Genomic DNA, 27,338 nt, shown 5'->3' with positions numbered 1-27,338 from the left:
TTTCTGCAGATGCCCTCAAAACCATTGTCACGGCACTCATCACCTCTCGCCTGGACTATGGGAATGGCCTGTACGTAGGCATCCCTGCCTACGAAACCCGCCGCCTCCAGGCCATCCAAAACCAGGCGGCCCGCCTCATCCTTCATTTTCCCAAATTTTCTCACATCACCTCTGCACTCAAGTCCCTTCACTGGCTCCCGGTTCATTTCAGATCCTACTTCAAATTAGCCTGCTTGGCCTTTCGGGCGTACGCTCGTTCCGCCCCACATTTCATCAATTCTCTCATCACTTCTCATGCCCCTAGCCACACTCTCCGCTCTTCATCACTTTCCTTCCTTCACGTCCCCAGTTTCCGGAAATCACGCACAGGGGGCACCGTTTCTCGGTTCTGGCTCCCCGGTTCTGGAATAGTCTTCCTCTTTCCATTCGTTCTATTCCCATCTACACCCACTTCCGCAAGGCCCTCAAAACTTTTCTTTTTTCTCAGGCATTCCCCTGCTAGTCCTCTTGGGTCCCATCTGTGAGTATTGTTGAGTCCTCAGCGCCAGGAAGCCGCTTGGCCGCAGTGCGCTTAACCAAGTTTTTTATTCATTCATTCATTCATTCATTCATTCTTGCTTTTGTCCTGCTGTGTGGCACTCGGAGATCGACCAAAGCTGGGAGCAAAGGACACACTGATGTCTAGATTAATTCGAAATAATTAAATCATGTTTATTTGTTTAAATCATTTAGGTTTTCTGTGCAAGTCATTAGGCTAAAGTTGCTTTTGGTAATCAGAGTATTATGCAGGGCTCCTGAATGGGTATGAATAGGGTCTGTTGTTCGTAGAGTGGGTGAATGTATGCAGACATCGCAAACACAAATTAGGCAATTAAAATGATCGTATAAAAAAATGCTCACTATAAAATACTTTGCCACTTTTTATGTTTATATACTTTTGCTGTTTAATATAGTGCATACAATGTCTGAACGTTCAGCAGAGCGTTTTACATGGATAAGGATAGAAATGGTTAAATTAAGGTTTATTATTATTATTAAGACGCTTATAAAGCGCGCGGCTACCTCCGACGGGGGTGTCCCGGCGCTAAGATTACATGTATATCACAGGAGAGGTTGCCAGGTTCAGAACCATCCAAAAAGACCAACAGGGAAGCCTTAATTATGTCAGCGTTTGGAAAACAGCAAGGTTTTTAATTTGCGTCGAAAGACTTGCTCCGATTCAATGAACCTAAGGTCCAGAGGAAGGCTGTTCCAGAGCTTGGCTGCAATAACGGTGAAAGTTCTGCCACCACTACGGGCCAGTCTGAATCTGGGGACAGAATGTGTAATGCCGAAGTACAAGCCTGTATACATATACCAAAAAGTTTAGATGAAAATAAAACAATTTAAAGAGATACAATACAATTTCAATGTATAAAATAATGAAACTGAGTAGAGTGATTTAGTATTAGGGAATAGATATGTTCGAAAACGTGCACATAAAAGACGTCAAGGACGATATCTACTGAACAATAGGGAAAGTTATCTAGAGACACACTGATGACATTATTGTAAAAGCCAAGAAGACGTCAGAGCCCAAAAAAGAGAAAAAAAAATGATGTGTCTGGGCTGTATTATGCAACTAATTAGGAGTATTAAAAAAAGGGAAAGTATATCAAACTGGGGAGCCAGGGAGGAGAAATTTTGAAGAACGTGAGATTTGGTCTCTTAATTAAGTCTGGATTTTGTTTGCTCTGTTGCGAGGAGCGAGCCTAATGGCTAGTGCACTGTGAAATATTGACTAAATGTGCAGCTAAGCATCAAAATCTAGAGGCTTGCTTGAAAATGGATTCCTCACAGTCGGCGTATGGCAGAGTTCCTTACTGAACTGCGGAGGCTTCTTGTTCCGTCGGTGCCCATGTCCCCTGACAGTAATCAATAACAGGACATTGGCGTGCAAACAGGGAAGAGATTCAATAGATTGGAAGGAGACAGTTCAGGAATAGATGCCATGGGCAAGGCAAGGGCTGGCCAGCCAAACCGATAGCATTTGTTGTTGTAAGGAAGTGGGTGGCAAATGGTGAGCAACTTCGTGGCCGCTTTGATGTTCTGAGTGGCCACGCGTCTCACTGAGAACATCAAAGCGGCCACGAAAATGCTCCCAAAGCCGGCAGGCGAACAGATAACTCTTGCAGATGAGACCGAAAAAGGTGATTGTATAAACATCTTAAGAGAGTATAGCGAAAACAAGCACCAAATGTAAATTTATTACAAACAGGATACGAGTTTAAACAAAGGAAGTAGCTTTTGTAAATGCGATTCTTCTATTCAGCAAACGCAGTAGCTTTTGTAAATACAAATGTGTTATTAACATATGTTTATTGTAGAGTAGGAAAATTTGTCTTTCACATTATAACGGGTGGACTTTTTTGGCGGCCTGTACAAAGAAGTGAAAGCGGTACTAAACATTGTGCAGGATGAAAGCGAGGTTAAAGATATGCGAGGGGCTCAATTTTATAATTTCAGTATAATTAAGAGTGACATCTCAACAACTATAGGCGACACGCGCTCTTGGATGACGCGTGGAATGTGTTGGCGGCCTCTCCAAAGAAGCAAAAGCGGTCCTAAAGTTGTGAAGGATGAAAGCAAAGTTATAGATATGCGAGGGACTCAAAGGGGCAGTGGCGCATTTCTTTCCCAAGCGACTCACGGCACTGGAAGTGTAAGGATTACAGTAGTGTGGGTGTGTGCACGTGCTCTGGTCCTGGCTGTGGTGCTGAGCTTTCCAGAGTACACTGGTGTGTTGCTTTGGACAGGCGGAAGTAGCATGTTCCCCGTGTATCCTCGGTACGTGTCTGGTAACCCCCAGCCAGTGCGTGTTGTTAGCTTTAAATTGGGTGACCAGGGGTTCAGGGGGAACACGGTGTGCGCATGGGGAGTAAAGAGACTCCACATGTCCGTACATCTCTTTAAAGAGGATATGTTTCCTAAACTGAAGATAAGAAACAACAGTAACAGAATATGTAGAATACACCATTCAAACCAACAGGGCATACAGGTACTATCAGAAACAAGCTCTCGGCACTGGAGAGAGAGCTCGGCTCGGACGTGGCTCCGTCTGGTGTTGGAGTGTGTATGCACGGGTGTGGGTGTGAGTATGCACCATTGAGTGGTCGGGGGAGGAGGGAATAAGCACACTTGAAATGCGTGCTGATATGAAGAGAAAGGGCATCGGACAAACACCCCAAAAAAATGAAGCCGACAAGCACGCTTGAAACGTGTGCACCCATGGGGAGATTAGGGAACAGTAGGAGAAAAGCCAGCTTGGTAAAAGGATCGTAACCAAGCTCCTGGCGTTACTGTGGCGGGGGCGGTGCGGGAGCGCATTCTTCTGAAGTCTGAGGTGGGGTGTGAGCGAGAAGTGAGGATCTGGGAGTGGGTGCATGTGGATCTGTGAGTGTGTGCATGAGTCTCTGGGTGGGTCTGTGAGTGGTAACTAGAGATGGGCGATAAACTCCACTCAGACAGTGAAATTTGACGAGTTATGCGACTTCATGACCTGCTTGGAAAGCAGAGTTTGACAAAAACTCAACCAACCTGATGGCGGAGCAGAGTTTTCCAGCGCACTCTCCCTTAGTCTCAGCACTCCTGCTGTGGGGAACTTGCTTGTGGCAACAATAGGGGCTCTTGGCCCCCAACTACTCTCAGCAACCAAAGGGACTTCATCCCCCAACCAGTAATGAACCAGGAGGCCCCTTTGCCAAGTGCTTGAGAAATGGGCAGGGACCTCTGACGAGGTCTCAGCAATCCCTTTGTAGGGGACTTACTTGCTGCAACAATAGGGATTCTTGGCCTCCAATGACCCTGAGCAGCCAAGAGGACTTCTTCCCCCCAACCAGTAGTGTGCCAGGAGGACCCTTGGCAGAGTGGATGAAAAAGAGGCCAGGGTCACAAAAAGCTCCTTTCTCACTTTCATTTTGCCTCTTTCTGATCATTCTGACCTTTATTTTGCCTCTTTCTGCTGGTTTCTGACCGTCTTTCTGGTCATTTCGGACCTTTATTCACCCTCTTTCTGCTCGATTCTGCCCTCTATGTTGCCTGTTGCTGCTCGTTTCGAATTGTTTATCGGGCCTCTTTCAGCTTGTTGCTGACTTTTGTTTTGCCTCTCTGAGCTAGTTTCTCACCTTTATTTAGCCTCTTTCTGACCTTTATTCTGCCTCCTGCTGCTCGTTTCTAAGCTCCATTTTGCCTCTTTCTGCTCATTTCTAACATTTATTCTGCTTTTTTCAGCTCCCTTCGGACCTCTATTTTTCCTCTTTTTGCTCGTTTCTTACCTTTATTTAGTCTCTTTCTGCTCGTTTCTAGGCTCTATTTTGCCTCTTTCTGCTCATTTCTAACCTTTATTCTGCATCTTCCAACTCCCATTTGACCTTTATTCTGCCTCTTGCTGCTCGTTTCTCACCTTTATTTAGTCTCTTTCTGCTCGTTGCTGACCTTTATTCTGCCTCTTCTGCTCGTTTTCTAACCTTCATTTTGCCCCTTTCTGGTTGTTGATGACCTTTTGAGAAATACTGGCTAAGTATATGGTGCTCACTTTTGTAAGTGTAGCACCCTGCACTAATCCAGCGTGAGAAAGTGCCCTGTTTCTGTATGGTTGCCTTCACTTTTTGCTGAGTTGCTATTGCGCTTTGACTGACTGTGCCCTGGGCTCCTGCTTATCAACCCAGGGCCTATGGTATTTCCCTAAAACTGCATTGAAACCAAATCCCAATTGGCATCCCTGGTCACAGGTCAGCCCCTGTTAAATGATACCACAGGTACCCAAGGCACTGTGACTAGGGAAGGCCACTAAGGGCTGCAGCACTTATTGTGCCACACTTAGAGGTCCTGTACCTTTACATTCACACACAGCCTTTGTAGGCTGTGTGTCTTGGTGCAGAACAAAGTGAAGATTCGACATGTCACATATTACTGTGTGCCATGCCTACAAATCCCTCACCTGGCATAGATCAGTTACCCCTCTAGCTAGGTGCCCCTACCAGTGGTGAGGGTGCAGGTACATGAGCCCTGCACCCGTACAGTGTCTAAGTCCATTCTTAGACATTGTAAGCGCAGTGCTGTCATTAAGAGTATATGGGACCTGGGAGTTTGTCATTACGAACTCCACAACACCATAATGGCTAACCTGAAAACTGAAGTTTAGTATCAAACTTCTCAGCACATTATACCCACACTGATGCCAGTGTGTGATTTAATGAAAAATGCTACTTCTAGATGCCCCCTGAAAAACGACCTACAACTAGTGTCAAGGCTAAGTGGCTTCTATCAGCTGCCACCACCAGACATGTTTCTGGACCCCTGCTGCTCTCGGTGGCCTGAAACAATGCACATCCTGGGATGAGGTGCTAGGCCTCCTCCCCCAGGATGGGCGGGGTCGACAAAGTGGAAGGTTCAAAGGCTTGCTGTCTTTGTGAGCTTCCCCAGGCCAATTGCTGCTTTCAGCAACTACTCCCCACTGGTTCTGACCCCCCCCCCCCCCTTTGGGCGGGAGAACCAGCAGGAAAAACAAGTGAGGAAGAGAGATGTTCCCACCCCTACCAACTCCACCCCTCAGGTGGGGGAGGCGAGGGTAAGCACAACTCCCAGTCCCCGCCATATTGCAGATGGGGGGACCCAGCCAATCAGGGAGAGGCATCTGTCATCTCTCACTGGAGGGTGGCATAATAGGAGGTGTATCCACCCCAGGGAAGTGACCCATTGGTCCCAACCTTTTACCTACCTGTAACGCCACTAAATCTAGTATTTAGGGGTACTCCTGAACCTTGCTTCCTCAGACAAAAAAACAGAAGAAGAAAAGAAGGACTGAACAGCCATGCCGAAGCTAAGAAGAGGACGACGACTACTGACTTGGCCCCAGCCCTACCGGCCTGTCCCCACCTCAAACCTGCTGCAGCGCAATCCCGGTGTGTCTTACAGCCAGAAACCTCGAGAAACCCAGAAGACCTGCCTGCCTTCCATCCCAAAGACTGTCTCCTGTGTACACCGGATTTGTTCACCAACAGCCTTCAGCTCCGCAAGGGTCCGCGAGTCTGCACCACTCTACACCCAATGCCCACGGCCCGAGTTTGAGTGGACCAACACCAAGAGGAGGTCTCCCTGCCAATCCTGAACCAAGATCCAGTGATCCCTGACCTGCCTGAAGCAGACACCTGCAGCCTCAAATTGGAATGTCCTCCCAACCACGACCAGGAGCTGGTAAGAATATCCAACCCTAAAAGGCACCCCTGCACCCGACGCCGCACGGCCTTGGTGGCCCAACCGATTGAGCCTAACCAACCCCCAGCATCCCAACTTACCTTTCCAAGTGGTGGTTGCACCCAGAAGACCTTTTTCCACAGAGTCTGCAGTGTGTTTACCACCCAGAGACTCCCCATTGAAAGCTACAGGGTACCCAACGCCAAAACAGCACTCTGCACCGGGCCGCCCCAGTGCCGCTGAGGGTGCACCTTTTGTTACGACTTGAACCCCCATTTGCTCTGAGCTTCAGTCCAGGAGATTTGCTCCCACAACCTAGTGGCCTGTTCGTCGGCAGCCATCAACCAGAGGCCCCCTGTCCCCATTGGATAATATTGGGCCTCAGCACTGCACCTGGCTCCCCTAGTGCAGCTGAAGGTGTAACAAGAGTGCATCCTTGACCCTGGTGGACACCTGAGTCTAACCCCAGAAACCCAACTCCCACAACCGAATACTTACCTTTGGACCGATAACCCTATTTTCCTCCATAGGATAACTGACTGTTTTTCTTTAAAAAGTTTTTGTGTGGAGTTGGGAAATCTAAGAAATCCTTTTAAAACTGTACTAAATAACAACAATGCTTTTACTCAACTGTTTACAGGAAAGGTCCAAGTGCAGTATCCAGGCATACTGTACTGTGTAAGAAAAGTAATTGACTGGTCATTTTACTAAAAAGCCTATACAAAGTATATGTACTGTATTTCCAAAGCATTGCATTTTCAGTAACTGTACTGTAATCAAAACAAAGTGCATATACGATAGCAATCCAAACTGTGTTACAACTGCATTATTACGGTAAAGTATTTATTGCTTACCTGTGCCAGGCTTGCTTGGTTCTAGAAAATAAAACTAAAAGAATATTTTTATACGAAATCAATTGGTCTGAAATGTAGTCTTTGAGTGTGTGATATCCTTTGCTGATTGAGTGTGTATAACAAATGCTTAACACTACCCTCTTATAAAGCCTTACTTCTTGACCACACTACCACAAATAAAGAGTAAGGTTTTATATTATTTTGCCTCTGCCTACATATTGGGTTCCACTGGACTCTGTGCACACTATACCTCACTTTGGTATTAAATATTTGGTATTAAATCACTTTGGTATTAAATTTGGTATTAATGTTTATTAAATCATACACAGGAGAAAGTTTCATACAACGCACTTCCTGAAGTCATGTATATCAAGGTCCTCCTATATGTGATAATGAAGAAAAAGGAGGGAAAGTGAAATAATAAAATAGCTTAGAATCACGCAATTTGGTGAAGTAGGGAAGCAGAGATTGGTCCCAGGTTTTCTGATTTCAAATTGCGCTTCGCTTCACCTACACCCACCTCACAGTCCCCCTTCCGTGTGCCCCTACCAAACCTATCACCAACCTGCTGGTATCAGTGCGGCCCACAGGCACAGCATAGACCAAACTGTTTGTACCTTGAGAAAGTTTTTGCACAGATCTATGATTTAGGGGGTGTCACAACCCAAACACCACCCTGAAGGTCCTGCACAAGTTAGTCACCTGGAAAATACATGCACTCGAGTACTTAAACATGAGTAGTGAATGGACATAGGTAAAAAGTAGTTCTCTAAAAGAGATCAGGCTAAGGATAGAAGTAAGGAGGAATGCTCCACGGGAAGGACCAACACAAGATGGGCAAGACAAGCCGCCCAATAACAACCAAGCAAACGAGTGTGAAAATAAAAATAACCAATTGTAAACAGTGGGTGGGCTTTAATCCCAGAGTAGATTCTTAGTAAATTGATAGGGCTTTATCTAATGAACTGGGCACTACAGCCTTTCACAACTTGCTTTGACCACGATATTTGTTTATCTTGTCTGTCATTCAGGACAAATTTCTGCAACAAATAATAGCTGGAAGTCGATTTCCAGTGTCAAAGGCCTGGCCATTTAACGAACCAGCAAAACGTTAACAGAGTTCAGATCGCGTGTGAAACATTGATCTTAGCTTTAAAAAAATCGTCTGAATTTAGAAGATGCCATTTTCCGCGAGTGGTTTTGATTTTCTTGCACCATTTTAAAATGTTTGCCTAACAAGCGGGAGCAAAATATTACTAAAAAAAAAACAAAGTAGTGCAGACATAAGGCTCACGCAAAAGTATCTTGGAATTTTAACTGCCGTTCGTAGGTGAGACGCATGAGCATAGTAGTAACATCAGTAGTTAAATCGTTGCATTTATTCTTGTTGTATATATCCATAAGGGCGCCCGATCCACAAGATAGTGACGGTCACCGAGAGGTGGTTGGTTATCAGGCCATATAGTGAGGCCATGAGTGGCACACTATGGGCAATAACTATTTAAAATGTAATACCATAAAATGGTTAAATAGTTCAGCTGTTATCCTGATTTCTGGTATTTTACAATTTCATAACTTACACATTTTAGAATTTGAAAGTATGTAAACGGACCGTGATACACGTGTAAGGTGAATAAAATAACATGAAAAAATATAAAATGTGGACGTTTTCGAAATAGACACGAAATAGACAACTAACAGTAAATGTGGTGGAACCTGCTCCCCTCGCCTCTTTTAAGCAGCAATACTTGTAAAATACAACAGAGGGCGCCATTGTTTAATTTTGTGGATTGTAGAAAAAAGAACGAAGTACCAAACTGTACTTTGTGCGTACTTTATCCGAGAATGTGACTTATTTGAGGAATGTACACGCTGTTAAAAAATAATAATGATAATATCACCAAAGAAACACCTAACTGGCAAAACGCATATCTCTAAAAGAGCGAACTGAGAATTAACTTCAACCTAACAATCAAGAGCCCATTTTCTTATTTCAAATTACTGGTCTGAGTGGGATGGCAGCACGAAAGCGTTGGGACGATCTCATTTGAGTCATGACGTTTCGCAGAATTTAGTAGTAATACCCAGAATGTACTACCCAGTATCCTTCCATTGACCCCCAAGTGGAAGACCTTTACTCCACCAATCATATCAGCTCTTCAAGACCCCTAAACAAATGTTCTTCTAAACCACTGCAATGCCTAAAAAGCTATAAAATACAGATATACCTATAGAATAAAGTCCAAGTCTGAATTTAACAGACAGGACAATGTTTGAGGCAAGGTTTGGTGATCAAGATGGAACCTTGGGGAGCGGAGCATACATCTATCATTCTAAAACAGAAAATCAAACCCCATTTCGCTATAAAATGGGCTGAGAGCCAAAGCATTGTAATATAAGACCCGTTTATCAAATGGCGATGACCACGAGGCACTGGGATATTCGTAAAAATAAATAAAAAAAGCTCATTAAAATGTGAAATATTCAAACACTGCACATTTTTTCTTTATAAAAATTGTTTATCGCTTAAAAATTATCTTAACGAACCCAAGTTACATCAAAGAACCAATATTAAACTTCCATATGAAATCAGATTATGTAGGGAACATTTTCCCTTTAGGAAAAAATTAAAAACTTTCCTGTTTAATTATTAGTTCTGGTTGAGCATCTAACAACCTATGATAGGGCCTTTTGCTTTCTGATGTTGCCAAAGGCGCGGAGATACTCCTCAGGGAGTCGATTCCCAGCGCGGTATAAGTTTGCAAATAAATAAATAAATAAATATTTGAAATGTTTGCTCCATGCATGTATGCGCCAAAAACCATTGCCCTTTCTCCAACTTGTTTTCAATTTACAACCTACTAAAACCGGACTACACTATATAGGCGTAAATGTCCTTGAATCCACTTTTGGCGGCCAATCACTAAGAGATGTCGACGCAGAAAAAGCAACGACTAATACAGAACAGCTGACAGAATGCTTCAACTTCACCTCAGATAAGCCTCAGCATGTAACTGAGCGCCAGACACCAGGGACGTCTAAGATTTTGGCTGTGAATCAATTTATCACCGTGTACGTAAACAAGATAGCAGTTAGAGAAAGCAGCATTGGCACGGCTCAGCGTAAACAAAACTGAACAGTAATAATAAAGATAGGTACACAAACGTAGCAACTAAAAGTACTAATCAAAGGGCATGTCTAGAGCTGACAAAAATTATTTCCCAGCTTTAGAAAATACACAAAGCCTTTGTTGCAATAGATACGAGGCTTTTTTTTTTTTTAATATTTAGGTTGCCTGGATTTCCTTTTAACAAAAATGTCAAGTCTATTACTACTGGTCTCTTCATTAACTACCAGATTGTGTGGTTCTGCGGAGGTGAGTGATAGGCAAAGACATTGAAAAATCTAATACATATTTAAATAACACTAACTGCTGTATGATAAAAGCAAACTGTAGATGTGAACAACTTGCTGTGAAAGTAATTACTATATAATGGGACATTTGAAAATATGTATACAAAAAAGGGGGGAGAGGAGATCTTAGTAGATCAAGAGGGCCAAATTACCACTCGAGACAAGTGGAAGGTCCAGGCCTCAGTGTGGGCCCTCAGATAACTGGTACCAAAGAGGGGACTGGGCTGTTCCTGGGTTAAAGGTGCAGGTCACAGGGGAGTGGATATGTAAAGGTGGTTAAATGGTAACCAACCAGTGGGTATCCATTTTGTTGGATATGTTAGCCTCACACACCCTTGCAGGTGTCATGCTTCATCATGGGCAATGCTCCTCGTTGGGTGGGCGGTGCAATACCTACCGGGCTACACCTCAAAGAGGGGCTCTTTGGCGGAGATCTTTGAGGCCAACATATCCAACAAAATGAATATCCACTGGTTGGTTACCATTTAACCACCTTTACATATCCACTCCCCTGTGACCTGCACCTTTAACCCAGGAACAGCCCAGTCCCCTCTTTGGTACCACACATTTGAAAATATGACTTGTGCATATTTTGACCATTATGTACTTAATATTATTTTGTAATGCTGTTATTGCAATACTTTTGCATTCTTCACTAATATCCCGAGTTCAGAGAGATCAGAGTTAACAAAATGCCTAGAAAGTGACAAAGGCGAAAGTGACAAAGGCAAAGTAAATGCAAAATACATTGCCGAGAAGAAACACTTGAATTTCTTATGAATATATGGTACAATAACGGATGGATTAAAAGTCATGAGCAAGAAGTACGTCTTTAACAATAACTTCTAGAAAGCCCAGATTACCTTCGGGAGGGACTGGAAACCATGAGAAAAAAAAACGATACGCAGCGAGGTATGGGCACGCATACCAGACTACAATTCAAAACTGCAGCACGATTCACCTATATTACATACCCTGCTAGTCTGATCTACCAACTGGAAAATAAAACTGGTAGAGCATGCTACTGGAGTGTAAGCCAAGTCAGAGGTTTAGAGATTTGCAGTAGAGATGTGATATGGGCTAAAAACATTCAAGGGTACAGCGTTTCGTTATTGTGTCTAGCTGCAAATATTGAGGACAGAATACCAGTAGCAGCTGATAATTAATGGGGGTGGCGGGGATGAAATAAAACACAATCACTTACCTTCAGGCCAGCTGCTGCCTCTCGGTCCTCTTTGGTCGTTGACTTCTAGAAACAGGAAGTACACAGGCTCCCCAAGCCAATCACGCTGCAGAAGTCACCAGTATGACAACAGCATCGTGATTGGTCTGAAAGCCACAGTTTGGTGCTTGGACAGGGACTGGGGGGCTGTGCATGTTCTCCAACAATCTTGTGCAATACAGCTGGGTGGAAAACATGCTAAGTGCGCATGACTAATTGGTATGCGCATGACTATTTGGCCAGCTCAAGACGGTCGGCAAAACAGTCATGCATACTTAGAGAGTGCTCACCACTCCTCCTCTGCTCTGGCCAGCCCTGCCCACCCTGCCCCGCCCTAAATCCAATACGGAAAATAATAAAATGATAGTAACATTCAGTCGTGGCTGGCATGGCTCCTGGGTGGGGGCGCGGGGGGATGGGCCTTAATTTAAAATTAAAATTAAAGTTAACTTACCTTTGCCAGCCCAGTCTCGCGTCCTCTTCTCTGCAACAGGAAGCAGCCACAGGCAAGCCTCCCTCCCCTAAACCAATCACAATGCTGCAATGGCAGCATTGAGATTGGTCAGGATGCCGACCAGCCAGGCGTCTAAGGGGGAGGCCATTTCTCCGTGTAGGCTACATGCAGCCTACACGGACAAAATGGCAGAGTGTGCATGACTTGGTTTGATCGGCCTCAGAGGGCCGACCAAACAGTCAGTGAGTGCCCACAACAGTGAGCAAGCCACTCCTCCCCTGCCCTAGAGCAGACCCGCCCACCTGACAGTCTCCAACCAAACCCTTCTGCTTTCACGTAGGGAGAGAAGCAGAAACATAACATTTTATTTATAATTCCATTATGTTTTGGCTTCTGGCACTGCAAGAAAGCAGTGGGGCGACGCTCCTACACCCACATGGAGGAGCCGCCCCAGGTAACATTGCGTTATCATTTTATTTTTCCTTTTTGAACTGCTCACAGAGCAGTGGGGTGATGCTGCTCCGCCTTAGTGGAAGAGCCACTACCGCAGAATACCAAAAAGAATTAGGCAAGGATCCTACATCTGGGCCAACACAGGAACCCCTCCAACATATCATTCATTGACAAACTGTCAGTCTGTTTAAGGCAACATCTCTTGACTAATGTTAACAGAATATAGTTAGAGTGTGACACTCAGGCAGCTGTGCCCCTCAACAGAGGAATTGAGAACATTCTGCAAAGCCCCAACTTGTGCCCTGGCTGAGAGGGAGCAGCCATCCAGCCTTTCAGTTAAATCCGCTCTGGCATCTCGACCATTAAGAACATAATCACACAACAAAAAGGAACTGAGGACTGGACAGTTCTAACAACAAAAGATGATGGGTGGAAATCGAGCTTTTATAATCCCCGGTCTTTGTGCTCTAGATATTGGGGAGCTGAGAAACCGATTCTGATAGTTTGGGAGTCCTCCACTGAACCAAAGGGGAGAAATAGCTTTATTCATATGCGCACATTATGAGCAACTTTACTTTGATAATTTAGCACTTTTGCATAACTGAGAGAAAACATGCATTTGCGATCCATATTATTTTTCTCTGTAAACAAAGTATTAGCAAAAATAACATTCGTCAATTAAAAAGTTTCACTAAATGCCTTCATCCTAGCAATACATTCAAACTACAAAAACTAAGAATTCGGTTTGACCAGTCTCTGTGCACTGGTCTCCTGTCCGAGTTGGAGCATTAAGAACAGGCCATTATAATCGGACTGAAATGTAATTCAATGATATAGCACGCCCTGCTCCTGGCGATGTGTTGAAGCACTTTATGCAAGGCAGAAAGCCGCTCGGGCACCCAAGGATACACTGATTAGTCCACAGTTATTGGTACAGGGATTAGTTTTGTGCGATCAAGCAACCCATTCCATGCAAGCGGTCCAGTTTCATTGGGGTAAACTAAGTTAACTGGAGGTAGAAGTGCGATTATTAATGGGAAAGGGGATATGTTGAATCGTGTACAGTATCTTTGCAGTTTATACTGCTGCTTGTATCTGCAGTCGATAAAGGTAGTCTCCAGAGTCTGGTATGATGTCACGCCCCTTCTCAGGGCCACTTCGTCGGTTTATTTTGTTTCGTTTTCACAGTTTATTTTTTCAGTAAAAAGTGTGAAGGCTCCTTCATGTGATCTGTAAACCTCAATGCCCCACCCTCGGTGACGGTCAGCTTGGCTGGGTTCTGTCACCCAGCGCACGGTTTCATTTGCATCCGCCACAGAACGCCCCTGGCCCGTTCTACGAAGGCCCAGGCACTGGGGAAGCTGCCGTCTAATTTTATAATCGCCACAAACCATATATTTGTTGTTCCTGTCTAAAAAGAGCCTGAGCTGGAAAACCATGAATATTTTGGACGTTCTTACTTCCCAGTTAAGTAATTTCTGCAGATTCCACCTTGGCACTAAGTTATAACTTATATTGCCAAACAATGTCACGGTTTAAACTGGATGCTAGGCGCTTTTTTAATTAGTTTGAAAGAACTCCACTGTTAATGCCAAACATTCCTAGGTGCACACTAGCATTTTTTTTTTGTTTTCCTTATGTACGTTCAAACGTATTTTAGAGTGTAGACCAAGGCCATGGATTTGAGGCTGATGATAGCACAAAAAAAGCTGTCATTACTTTTGCGTCTTTTATTGAAGAACGAATTGTCAAGACGCAGCATTTGCCATCCGACGAGACAAGTTTTTAGGTACGAGCGTGTGATGACCTTTACGGCGTTGACACTGCATCGTGTACTGTTTTTAAGACACTCCCCAGCATACCTACAAAGGATATAATTGAGCAACTGAGATTGGGTGTCTGGGGAGTAATCAAGCGACTGTACGGCATTATTTATTCGGACCGGGAGACGTGTTCCCCGCTGGCTGTTTGTGAACTACGAAGTTATACAATATTGAACTATATGTGAGGCTAAATTTGACTTTTTCCAGTCATTAATGTCCTCGAATTTTTTTATACGAAGTGGGAGACCGCTTCCCCAACCATAATCTGTGAATACACTAATAAAAACATGTATTGTCTTTTAGAATCGTTATGTCATTGAGTGACTTTTAGAATTAGGAGCATCTTTCCTTGGAGCGTGTATCCCTGATTGGAGGCATATGCCCATGCGCTATATTTTTATAGAAGATTTTATGGGATGGTTATAATGTTTTCCTGACGAAGGTGGCTATATTCTAGTTGTCGCCGAAACACGTCGATGCTTAAAAAGAAAGGAGAACTACTTCAAGCCTTGAGAGATGCAAATTCTGATGCTAAGCTGAATTGATCTCATCATTTTTTGTATCTCCTTGTTTACAAATAGGAACCTACTTTTCCTTTTCGGTCTGTCCCTTTATATCATATATTTTAGATTGTATGTGAATTTCATGTATTGTAAAATAATTTGGTATTTATTAACCATATTGGTTTATTGCACTTGCTTTGAATAAACTGTGAAGTATATTTGACTGTTTTAGATTAGTAAAATTGCCTCCGTATTTGTTACATGTGTACCAATCTGGCTGTGGTGTGTGAATATCTGTGTTTATAAGGGGCGTGGCTTAGCAAGCCACGATGGCGGCTGTGTCTTGCTGAGGCTCCGCGATCGGGCTAGCATCTCGCCCAATACCCGAGATCGCCGGGAGCCTCAACTCGCTAAAAAAGCACCTGTGATGCCCCCGCGCGCTGGGGCATCCTTCGAGTGACCTGGAACTGCTGCTGGCGGACGGCGCGAGCCGAACTGTCTTTTGCCGGAGCCGAGTTGCGCCGACCCTGAAGATGGCGGGCGCAGCTCCGACCTGCGGACGTACGAGCCACCGAGAGCCGGCTCCCTGAACGGCGGCCCTGGGGGACGCGGCCAGCCGACAGCTGCGGAGAGACCTTAGGCGGCGGTGGGACCGGCCCACGGGGGTGCGCACCGGACAGCGCCTTCCTCCGTTTCAGCGCCCCGACACGCAAGATGGCGGCCGCCGCTCCGGGGCTCCGATGCACCGGAGCTATCTTCCCGCCTGGAGCCTGATCGGCCTCCAGTTTCGGCCAACCTACCACCGCGGACTGCGGGGAGCCGACGAGCGCGCCGCCTGTGCGGGGCTGGGCCTCCAGAAGCCCGCAACCTTTCACCGAGGGCGGTGAGTGCTGATCTCTCCCCCCCTCCCCCGAGGATCTCAACGCCGGCACCCCGGTGGCCCCCTCCTCCCTCCGGGCCCCGTGGGAGATCATAGTGCACGTCGCCACCTGACCGGGGGAACCAGAGCGCGCTCACCACCACATACTACCCGGTGGACCCGGGTGCCTGACCCTAAGATGGCGCCCATGGAGGCCTGACGCCAAAGAACAGCGCGAACCTCGCCCCGGGGGTAGGAGTGCCCCACTCGAACTTGAGACGGTACCGGTGGCTGTCCGCTGCCCCGGAGCCCCCTGGTCCACGCCACCCGGCCTTTGACCCTGCCGATCGGCACTGATACTGTGCCACACCCCCCGGGGAGGAGAGGACGCCCACGCGACCCCCTGCAATCGGACCCACCGGCCCCGGCGGCCGCAAGCCACCCCTGACACCCCTGGTGGGGGCTCCCCGGAGTGAAACGGAACCCGCCCTGGGGCCGGAGGGGACTAAGGGAGCCGACCGGCACTGAGCTGCCACCTACCCGGCGACGCTGTGAGGCGACGACCTGCCGCTCCTGAGGCACACGACGATCCGGGGGCCCTTTTGACAGCGCCCATGGGGAAACCGAAGGCCTCTCAGGTGACGGCTGTCCCTGAAACGGCCGTCGCGAAGATGCCACACACGAGGACATGGACGCAGGCCAATGCGTCGCAAACCGACCCTACGCTATCAGCGAAGTTGGATCAGGTGTTGGCGGCAATCGAAATGTCTCGCCTTTCGATGGAGGAGAGATTGGGCACCCTGACGACGGACATTAGCTTAATCCGTGATGAACACCGTAAGTTGGCGGACAGGGTGAAGGAGGGTGAGCGGATCGTGACCAAGTTACAACCCGCGATGAAGTCGCAGGAGGCAGACATGCAGGAGGTTCTGCGCCGCGTGGCGACCCTGGAGGAGCGCACGGTGGATTTAGAGGGGCGCTCGAGACGATGTAACATCCGCGTCCTGGGCCTGCCGGAGGGGATTGAAAACTCGGACCCTCTGACCTACATGGAATCCTGGACTAAATTGTTCACCCCGGACTGCGACCGGTCGCCATACTTCTCCATCGAGAGGGCCCACAGGGTCCCGGCCCGGGCACCCAAACCCGGTCTTCCTCCACGACCCATGCTAGCTAAATTCCTGCACTTCCGAGACCGGGATGCGGTGCTCCGTGCGGCCCGGACGGCGGGCCCCCTGCAGGTGGAAGACCAACACGTCATGGTGTTCCCGGACTATGCTCGAGAGGTCCAACAGCAACGATCCACATTTCTGGAAGTCAAGAGGCGCCTCCGCGCAAACTATCTTCAATACTCCTTGCTGTTCCCGGCCCGCCTTAAAGTGATCCACAAAGGGAAAGCCCTCTTCTTCAATACGGCGGCGGATGCGCAGGATTGGACTGAATTTCATTGCCCGCTGATCCCTAAGCCCGGACCCCAGAGGACACGCAACAATGACTCCAGACGATCCAGAAGACGGGGTGCGAGCCGTGTCCGATCAGGCCGCCCCAAGAGCCAGGCATCCTCCCCCACGGGCTCACCCGACCTCACGCAAATCATGCAGGAGCGACGAGACGCCTTACGGGCGGTGACCGAACTGCACACGTCACCCCCGGCTTCGGACCTGGAGGGTCAGCCGCACCTGTTCACCCCTGAGAAAGACTTGGACAGTGATGGGACAATGTCGGGATTTGGCCCAATCTCTTCCCCCCTCGTTGTGGCACTCACATTGGACGCTGACCTGGTCAGCCAGCCTACCACCTCTTCGTGAAGGTTGAACTGTCAACTGCTATATCCTTCTCATGGTTGCCTACTGTATTGCGCGACGTCTAGGAGCCTAGACTGCTTTGCCAGATGACTGTATGCGCTAGCGAGCGATAAACATTTCTCCTGCTAGAGCCCGACCCGCGCACAGGCCCAGCAGCGACACACGCTGCCACCCCTGCAGATATCTGTTGAATTTCTCCCCTAGTGGGACACTAGTTTGGATATGACACCCCCGGTGACGTATCCTCAGTATTGGGACTGTTGCCCACCCGAGGTTCTAGTTGTTGTTAATTCCCCTAGTCCCCCCCCCCACGTTTGAGGAAGCTTGGCGCGCAGGAGCACATGTGACACATACACACGGGCGGCCCACGGGAGCTGTAGGGGGGCCCTTTTCCCGACCATGTCACCCTAGGAATGGCAGTCCCACACTCAGACATTAATATCCTTACACTAAACGTACGGGGCCTACACACGCCCAGTAAGCACTACTCTGTATACTCCTACATTAGGCGCATGTCAGCCGGTATAGCATTTCTGCAGGAGACACACATTAACGCTACTGAACTCACTCGTTTGCAGGTCAAATGGCGAGGGATCATCTGTGCCACACAATATTCAGCATTTGCGCGCGGCGCGTTAATCTGGGTAAGGCCAGGTACTCCTTTCCGGGAGCTCCGGCGGGTGGTAGATAGAGAGGGCAGGTATGCGCTTCTGGAGGGGATACTGGATGGACAGGGAGTACTCCTTGGCAGCATTTACGCCCCTAACACGGATCAGGATAAATTCTGGGATCACCTTACGGGCGTTTTGGCCCAGTTCACTACAGTTCCGTGGGTGCTGGGAGGTGACTTTAACTGCACACTGGACCCCACCCTGGACCGCTCGCATCCTTCCCCCACACACTCCCCGGCCCCCCGACACGCAGAACTCTTCAGGACATGGACCACGCATTGGGCGCTCACTGACGCATGGCGACACCTACACCCACTGGCTCGCATTTACTCCTTCCACTCGATTCCACACAACCTCCGAGTCCGCCAAGACCGTTACCTCTGCTCTGCACCAATCCTCCCTAAGATAACGTCTACAGATTACCTAGGTCGGATCCTCTCAGATCATGACGCCCACATCATACGTCTGACCTGGCGCCCCCCACACCCACCGGTCCCCACCTGGCGCCTCCCTAGGGACTGCCTATCGGATCCGGTTTTCAGGGACGCACACAAAACCAGCATACAAGATTACTTCACACACAACGCGAACACAGCGTCATCGGTACTGGTGGAGTGGGACGCGTTTAAAGTGGTGGCGAGGGGAGAATGCATCAAACAGGTAGTAGGGGTCCGCCGCACCTTGGAGCAGACGCTCTTAACCTCAGAGCAAGCTCTGGCCGCACTCACTAAACGGCCTGACGACTCGGAGGAACACGCCGTGCTCACGGCCGAGGCTAAGACGGAGTATCAGACTGCCTGCGCTGACCTCCGAAAATACAATTTTAGGGCTTACGCCTCTAGGGTACACAAGGACAGAGACAAAACTGGGGCGCTACTGGCCTGGATGGCGAGGCAGGACACCGAAATCAAGCCAATCACGGATATTATCAACCCGGAAGGTGTACTAGTGCACTCGCAGGCCGAGATCCTCCTGGCATTCCAGCGCCACTATACGCAAGTGTACGGGACCCCGGCCCAATATTCCCCGTTTTCTGTGGATCACTTTTTAGACCCACTGACGTTGCCCACGATATTGAATGATGACAAGCGCACACTCGACGCCAAGATAATTCCCTCTGACATCACCCAGGCGATACGTGCCATGTCTCGGAATAAAGCGCCGGGACTGGACGGCCTCCCACTAGAATACTACTCGACATTCTCTCCCCTGTTGGTCCCCCGTCTGTCACGGATGTTCGGGGCGTCTCTTCATCTAGGGAGGTTACCTCAGTCGCTGCGGGAATCCGTGATTGTCACCTTTCCCAAACCCCACAGAGATCCACTCCACATGGGGTCATATCGGCCCATCACGCTCCTGTCGGCTGACTGTAAGATCCTAGGGAAGATTCAGGCTGATCGATATGCATAGGTCATACGCCCACTGGTCCACCCCGACCAATGCGGCTTCGTTCCAGCGAGGAACACCTCCCAGAACCTCCGCCGAGTCTTCCATATTCAAGATCAAGTGCGAGACAGATTTCCCCGCGCCGCCTGCCTCATTATGGACCTGGAGAAGGCGTTCGACACCCTCACCTGGCCCTATCTGTTCTCAGTCCTGCGGCGCCTCAATATCGGCCCGACGCTCATGGCATACACACGCCTCCTGTACACCGATCTAACCACCCGAGTTCGTATCGGGAGACGCGTCTCACCGGCATTTGGAGTTCGACGAGGCACAAGACAAGGGTGCCCCCTGTCGCCTCTCTTATTCGCGCTGGCGGTCGAGCCGCTGGCGGTTCGGCTGCGCCTGGAGGGTGTGGACTGGGGCATACCGCTTGCAGACGGCACCCATTGCGTGTCCATGCACGCGGATGATCTTCTCATATATGTCCGAGACATTGAAACAGACCTAGCCCCCATTGGGGCAACGCTGGCGGAATTTGCAGACGCCTCGGGACTACAGGTGAACTGGGACAAGTCCACAGTCTACCCCTTACACCCGGGCCTGCTCCCCCGGGAAGTCGAGCTCGGACCGCATAAACTCTCATGGTCCGCGGAGGCTCCCCTGTACCTCGGTGTCCGCTTGTACCATTCTCCAGCAGACATTTTTGAGGGTAATCACTGCATCGTACTGGCTGGTCTGCGCCCGACTGTCGCCTTCTGGAATAAGCTCCCGTTGGCCCCGATAGGGCGGATAGCCCTAGCTGAAATGGTGATGCTTCCCCGACTTCTTTACCACTTCACAAATCTACCGGTGATACCACCCAGGTCCTTCTTCCGCGACGTTGACTCCCTCTTAGGGACCCTTATTTGGGGCGCAGGCCGACACAGGGTCGCCCTGAAAATCCTCCAACTCCCCACGACGCAGGGGGGGGGGCTCGGGGCTCCATCCTTCGAGTCATATTTCCTCGCGGCACAGCTCCAATGGCTGTCCTACTGGACGGTGGACTGTTATCCTCAGGAGACTGTAACCTCGACCGGAAGAATCGCGACCCCGGAACTCACCCGTCTTCTCCTCCCGGGCACCAAGCCACGGCGTACATACCCCCTCCATGTGGCGATAGCGCGCCGGTGCATGATGCGGATCCACCGGTTGTCCCCCAGTAGGCCCCCGTACTCCCCGCTGCTACCATTGATAGGCAGCCCCAGGCAGGACTCCTACTTCACGGCTCCACTGTTCACCGAATGGTCCCAATGTGGCATCACGGACCTGGAATCGCTCTTCGAGGAGGGTCAGTTGAAGCCACTCGACCGCCTGGTCGCTGAATACGGACTCCCCCCGGGCCAATTCCTCAGATATAGGCAGCTGCTCGATGGATACCGGCCCCACTTCAATCTCCAAACTGGCGAGCCAGACACGCATGCTATCCTACATATGGGGGTGGGACGCCACCTGGTCACCTGGCTATATAAATCCATCCGGGAACTCTCACACGCTCCCCTGACGACCTTGCGTGCTACATGGGAGGAGGACATAGGTCGCGCTCTACACGACTCAGAGTGGACTAAAGCACTTGAGGCCCCAAAACGCGTCTCTAGGAACGCCCGCTTCAAAAACATCCAATACTATATACTACACAGGGCATACCTCACCCCAGCGCGATTGCAGAAGTTCTATCCCTCCACACCATTCCTATGCCCCAGATGCTGTTCCCCTGCCGCAGATTTTCATCACATGTTTTGGAGTTGTCCCAACCTTCATCCCTTTTGGCGGGCGGTACACGACACACTGTCGGAACTCACAGGTCTCACTACACTGGCCACCTGGGAGTCCAGCGCACTAGGCATCTTCCACGTCTCTAAGCAAGAACCGGTGCATAGACGCTTCGTGTCCTTAGCGCTCCTGTTGGCAAACAGATGCATAACCATGCGCTGGCGGTCCCCGGAGGGCCCCCCTATAGCACAATGGAAAGGGGCGGTTGGTAAATGGGCGGCGGCGGAGGAGGATGCTCTAAGAGAAGAAGAAGCCAGGGGCGCGCGTAAAATTCCCATATCCATGGAATGGGCCATGCTCCTCCACAGCTTCCGGCAGTCCACGCATGTAGGAGACCCACCTACTCCCCTCCCCCCCCCCCCCCCCGCCCGAGAGGGCCAGTAGCCTCTACCTGGTGTAAGCCACCCCAGGGTCGATGCCCGGTACCCCCCCTGCATCCTGATCAAATTCTCATAAGTCATACCGCCCATCTAGTCCCTCGCCTGCGCGGAGTGTATCCGCCCCCTGCCAATCCCCTCTTTCCCCCCCCCCCATTTTGGAGCACAGACTGTATGGCTCCGTGCCCCCCTTCCCGACACCCGCCGCCAGTATCCCCCTGCTTAGACCCTGCTAGCGCCCACATGCTTCCCTCCCACAGTTTTGTCCCCCCCTGTTCACTGGTAACACCGTCATATGGACAGTACAGACCCCGATCCTGCGCTATTATGGCGGGAACTTGCCTGCCTGTCATTCTTCATCGCCCTCTTGGCGATGCAGGTCCACTGTCTCCCAGCCTGCAGACATATTTGCACGATCAAAATGTACTGATTAACTGAGGAAATGTATATTTGTACCAGTTATAAAAAACAAGAAAACGTTGCACGCCAAGCTGTTCGTGGCCGAATGTTGAGGCCACGTCAGCGGATTATTTACACTGTACTGATATACTTTGCTGCAACAATAAAAACAAATTTAAATAAAAAAAAATCTGTAAGTGTGTATACTAGAGTCAATATGCCCAAGGGGAATCTTACTTACTGACATTTGCCTTTTTGGTACCCAATCCCTTTGGTACTTGGGTCCCTCTCTTTTATTAGAGATTACTTTTGCGCCATCCAGTGCCAGCTGTAAAGCTGGTGGTGCCCGGTGCGACAATCATTTTTGGCACCCCCACACCCCATGACCGCCTCCTCGGATTCTCTCACTAGCACGTGGCAAAAGTGCCCCTCATCTCTTCAATCATAAGTTATTGCTAAACACAGCGCCCAGCCCCCCGTGCCCCCTCCTCCCTTTAGGACTACTGTGATTGTTATGTATTTGTACACTTGTACTCTAGACTTGCAGTATTTGCTCTGCTTTTATTTATCATGTGTGCACAGGCCACTTGTATCAATTGTTCTAAGACCTAGTGTCTTACCTTGGGGGTTTGTGGTTATCCCCCTACCTGTGGCACCGTCTCTTACTGTTCTTTTCCATACAAACACGTACACATGAGCAGGCGCCAACGCATACCGCATCATTTGAAACCGTTTTTGATTGTCTATAGAAAAGAGTATTTGTACTAGTCAGGAAAGAACATACTTTTCATGGAACTTCACCCGTAACTGGTGTTCCTACATAAACTCTACTGGTCACGGACATGCCCAAGGGCCATACAAATAGGACAAGTAAAAGTGCTTTGAGGATTGCGAGGGAGGCCTTCACATCACTTCGCTTAAGGCTTCCTTAGACGAAATGAGGTCACCCTCCTTATGTGTAGTGGTTGAGGACTTGGGAAAGTTTTAGTTTTGATTTACATAAAATGCTTACAAATAACCTCCAATAAAAGTTACTAAACTATAAAATAATGACAAGGCAAGAAGAGTAGACTATGTTCATTAGAGTCCAGCATTTGAAAAGACAACAGGGAAGAGGATATATAAAGTTCTCTCTCAAACAAAATATTTATTTTGATGAAAACATTACAGGTGTAAAATATATTGATGGTTTTCAATATACAGTTTTCACTAGAACCCAATTAAAATGTTGCAACCTGCATTTACTAGAAGCAATCGCTTCTGGCACAGGGTTAATTTCCTAGAAGCAGCATATGTTTTTGTTAAAGCCTTAATATATATTTTAATACAACGCTAGCATTTTGACTCGAATGCACTTTGCAGCGCAGTTTCTCATCTGCATGCTATTTGCATAGGATCAATGTGTTATGACCTCCTGCTCCAGGGGTGAGTCGCAAGTAGAAGACCCTTCTAATAAGTTGTCGATAAACCCTGTGCAGAGCAGTGTTGTGCCACTGATCTGGTATAGAGATGCTTTATTTATACCTGCCACCTTAAAAAAAAGAATAATACATTCGCTGTATGAGAAGGGTGCAGTCTTTCATGCAGAGAATCATCTCAGTTGAATCCCGCTCCCAACTACCCCCTCACTCACTCTACAAAAGATAAATATCATTGATATTTTAGGGTATTTTCACACCCCTTAACTACTTGGGCGCGGCCGCGATTCAGCGCCTGTGCCGCACTTTTATTGAGTGGGCGGGTTCATGACGGCCCCCAGCCGTCATCAGCACATGAGCACCGTGATGCATGATGGCCGGGGGCCGTCATCAGCATGGAAGGGGTTAATTGGCAAAATTCACTTCAAGCCAACAAAGATGAACTGAATAGCCACTCAGTGCACAGGTTTCCGGCTCGCTTCCCTGCCACAGTGTGGTCCCCAGCTCTTCACTGGATGACCATGTGAAGGAAACCTATGTTGTCTTAGACATTGTGGCACCCTGTGAGCTGGTAGGTCTGGTTTAGTTATTGATCCAGTGTATGATGCTCAGAGGATAAAATGGCTATTACCCATGGGAAGATCCTTGGGTGTTAAAAGCTTGGTGGCAACCAAGTAACTCCTAAGATCTGACCCCTCTAGGCTGGTGATGTTTGCGGTTGAAAGATACCTCCAGGCAGTCTGGATACGGCAGTCCAAGTGCATTCGTGCCATTGATGTTAGTACACATGAGGAGAAGCATTAAAGGGGGCTGGAGGTCTACAAATGTGTAAAGCCAGACCTGCCTCAGCCCTGGGGATTGAAATATGATTTTTTTAAATAAATTGTGTTCTAAGTACTTTCTTTATATTATATTGCTTTTAGTGGTCTTAAACACGGCTTTTAGTCTAACATATTTTATGAATTTCCATATCTCATTTATTTACTGTGTTGTATGACAATTTGTTTGCACTATACACTTTAATTCTTTGGTGAGAGTTAAGCATTTGAGCCAACTTTTAATTACTTTTTTTCAGTTTGCCAGATGGCTTAACTGAGCCATCTGGAGCTTTCCAGGGCTTTCATTGAGGATTTTGCTCTCTGGCACCTTGTTTTATTACACAGATATATTATAGGGGTACTCTGTTAGATTCATCAACCATTTGTACCAAATGATGTAATCTGGCATGCCACTTATACAAGTTTTCTTCATTGTATTGCAGCAAAATGAGTTGTGTAACTACATTGTGTGCCTCTGTAATTAATGCATTTGTTCTTATGTGCTTTTATGGTACTTCGAACCGAAATAAAGAATGATTTATTGATCATTAGCATGAGCATGTTTAAATACAATTCTTATTGGCCTTACCTTTATAAAATAGTCTCTACAGCCCATTAAACGTTCCATTTATCCACATAAATTAATTAGCACACGTTTCACATGGGTCAAAATAAGCAAAGTGGTCCGGAAAGGACAAAGCTCCACAGAAAGCCAACAAAATCATCTAGTTTTCCAAATTTTATTCAAAGTAAAATGGTGCTCACCTTTAAGCCAAGGGGGTTTCCTGCCAATGCATCTTCTCTTGTGAAGTGTCCACGGCTGCAATTCCAATTCCGTGGGGGGGTTACTCACAAACAGCTACTTGTCAGACATGTTGCACCTAATTAAAAAGAACAACAATAATGAACCCCACTAGTAAAGAAAACAGCACGGTTTACGTTGCAGCCCCGTTAATAAAGTCTGTGTGAAGAATAATATTGATGGAGCAGACAATCCCAGGCTAGATTTACCGGTTTCTAACCACAACCCTGGAAAGTAGAAAATAAGCATCTTCTGTGAACATGTACATAGTACACACAACTACACTAGGACTTCGACCTATGAAATTACACTAATCCCGATTCCAGGGTTGAACGCTAAACGAAACAAGGTATTGACAAAGCTAATCTGGTCCTGTGTGCAATAGTTTTAATTTATGTATCTATTTGTAAACAAATCCACCATGCAGAAGTATTTAGAAAACTTATAAAAGCAAATAAGGACCTTAGAAGCCCAGGCACACAAGACCTGACACTGAAGTACACAACTTTTCATATACAAAACATATAAATAAGTTTCCCTATCTTTTAACACTTTATTCAAGTGGTAATTGATACGGAAAAACATATAAAACGTACTAATTACCTTTATCTAATGCCCTAACCTATAACACAGCCGAAGTGTGTTAAAAACCTATTACTTTTGTAAAGGAAGACATTAGCCAATCGGGAAACAACAGTTACAACGCAACTATTACAACGGACTACTTTTACAACGCAACTACTACAACGCAGGATCCTTTACAACGCATGCCTTTACAACACATGACATTACATAGTAGATGCTATTACAACGCATGCCATTACAATGTAAGTATAGGTAAGTTTATCTTTTTTAAAACATTTATTTAATTTGGGTTTTGGGGTACAGGGGTATTTTAAGGGTTCAGGGCTAGGTTTGGGTTATGGGGTACAGGGGTATTTTTAGGGTTCAGGGCTAGGTTTGGGTTTTGGGGTACAGGGGTATTTTTAGGGTTCAGGGCTAGGTTTGGGGGTACAGGGGTATTTTTAGGGTTCAGGGCTAGGTTTGGGTTTCGGGGTACAGGGGTATTTTTAGAGTTCAGGGCTAGGTTTGGGTTATGGAGTACAGGGGTATTTTTAGGGTTCAGGGCTAGGTTTGGGTTACAGGGGTATTTTTAGGGTTCAGGGCTAGGTTTGGGTTTTGGGGTACAGGGGTATTTTTAGGGTTCAGGGCTAGGTTTGGGTTTCGGGGTACAGGGGTATTTTTAGAGTTCAGGGCTAGGTTTGGGTTATGGAGTACAGGGGTATTTTTAGGGTTCAGGGCTAGGTTTGGGGTACAGGGGTATTTTTAGGGTTCAGGGCTAGGTTTGGGTTTTGGGGTACAGGGGTAGCTTAAGGGATAGGTTTGGGGTACAGGGGTATTTTAAGGGTTCCGTTTTTTTAAAAACTACTTTAAATAAATTAAATTAATTAAATATTTATTACTTACAATTTTTAAAAAAATGATATACTTACCTAAACTTACGTTGTAATGGCATGCGTAGTAATAGCACCTGCTATGTAATGACATGCGTTGTAAAGGCATTTGTTGTAAAGGATCCTGCGTTGCAAAAATCGCGTTGTAATGGTATGCGATGTAAAAGTATGCATTTTAACGTCATACATCCTAGCCAATCATACTGCCTTGCCATTAGCAAGTGCGCAAAAAATAACCACGGATTACTGTTGCCGAATATATCACTCAGATTTACTGCCTTATAAGTTTAAAAATACTTTTCCTACTTATCTCTACTACCAAAAAGTATCAACTACACACCATAATCTATGTTTCTGCTAAATATCCTTAAAATCCAATCAGCCATTTTTGCGCTACGGCTGCGTACAAGTTCTATGAAAAATGCATTGGTGGTAAATCACGTTCTGGGACCACCTCTCACCATTTTCTTTTTTTAAACCCCCTTGACGCATTAGTGCAAAAGATTGGATAATTCGCCATTGTAGAAAAAAACAGATCTGCAAAGTGTCATGGAGATTCATCAAAAGATATTAGTGAGCAACA

The 27,338-nt window shown here is 47.4% G+C and overlaps 1 protein-coding gene across 2 annotated transcripts in view; it reads right to left on the bottom strand.

Annotated features, from left to right (window-relative positions):
- The window catches only part of MPP7 (MAGUK p55 scaffold protein 7), a 985,108-nt gene that overhangs the window by 814,738 nt on the left and 143,032 nt on the right, over positions 1-27,338 (bottom strand). For both annotated transcript variants that reach the window (XM_086941601.1, XM_086941600.1), the window contains exon 2: positions 25,265-25,380. The gene's annotated coding sequence lies outside the window, so the exon portion shown is untranslated. The remainder of the gene's footprint in view (positions 1-25,264; positions 25,381-27,338) is intronic.

This window comes from Lissotriton vulgaris, chromosome 10 (assembly GCF_964263255.1).
Source record: "Lissotriton vulgaris chromosome 10, aLisVul1.2, whole genome shotgun sequence".
NCBI classification, from domain to species: domain Eukaryota; kingdom Metazoa; phylum Chordata; class Amphibia; order Caudata; family Salamandridae; genus Lissotriton; species Lissotriton vulgaris.
Note: the sequence above shows the minus strand (reverse complement) of the source record. Positions and strands in the feature narration are given on the sequence as shown.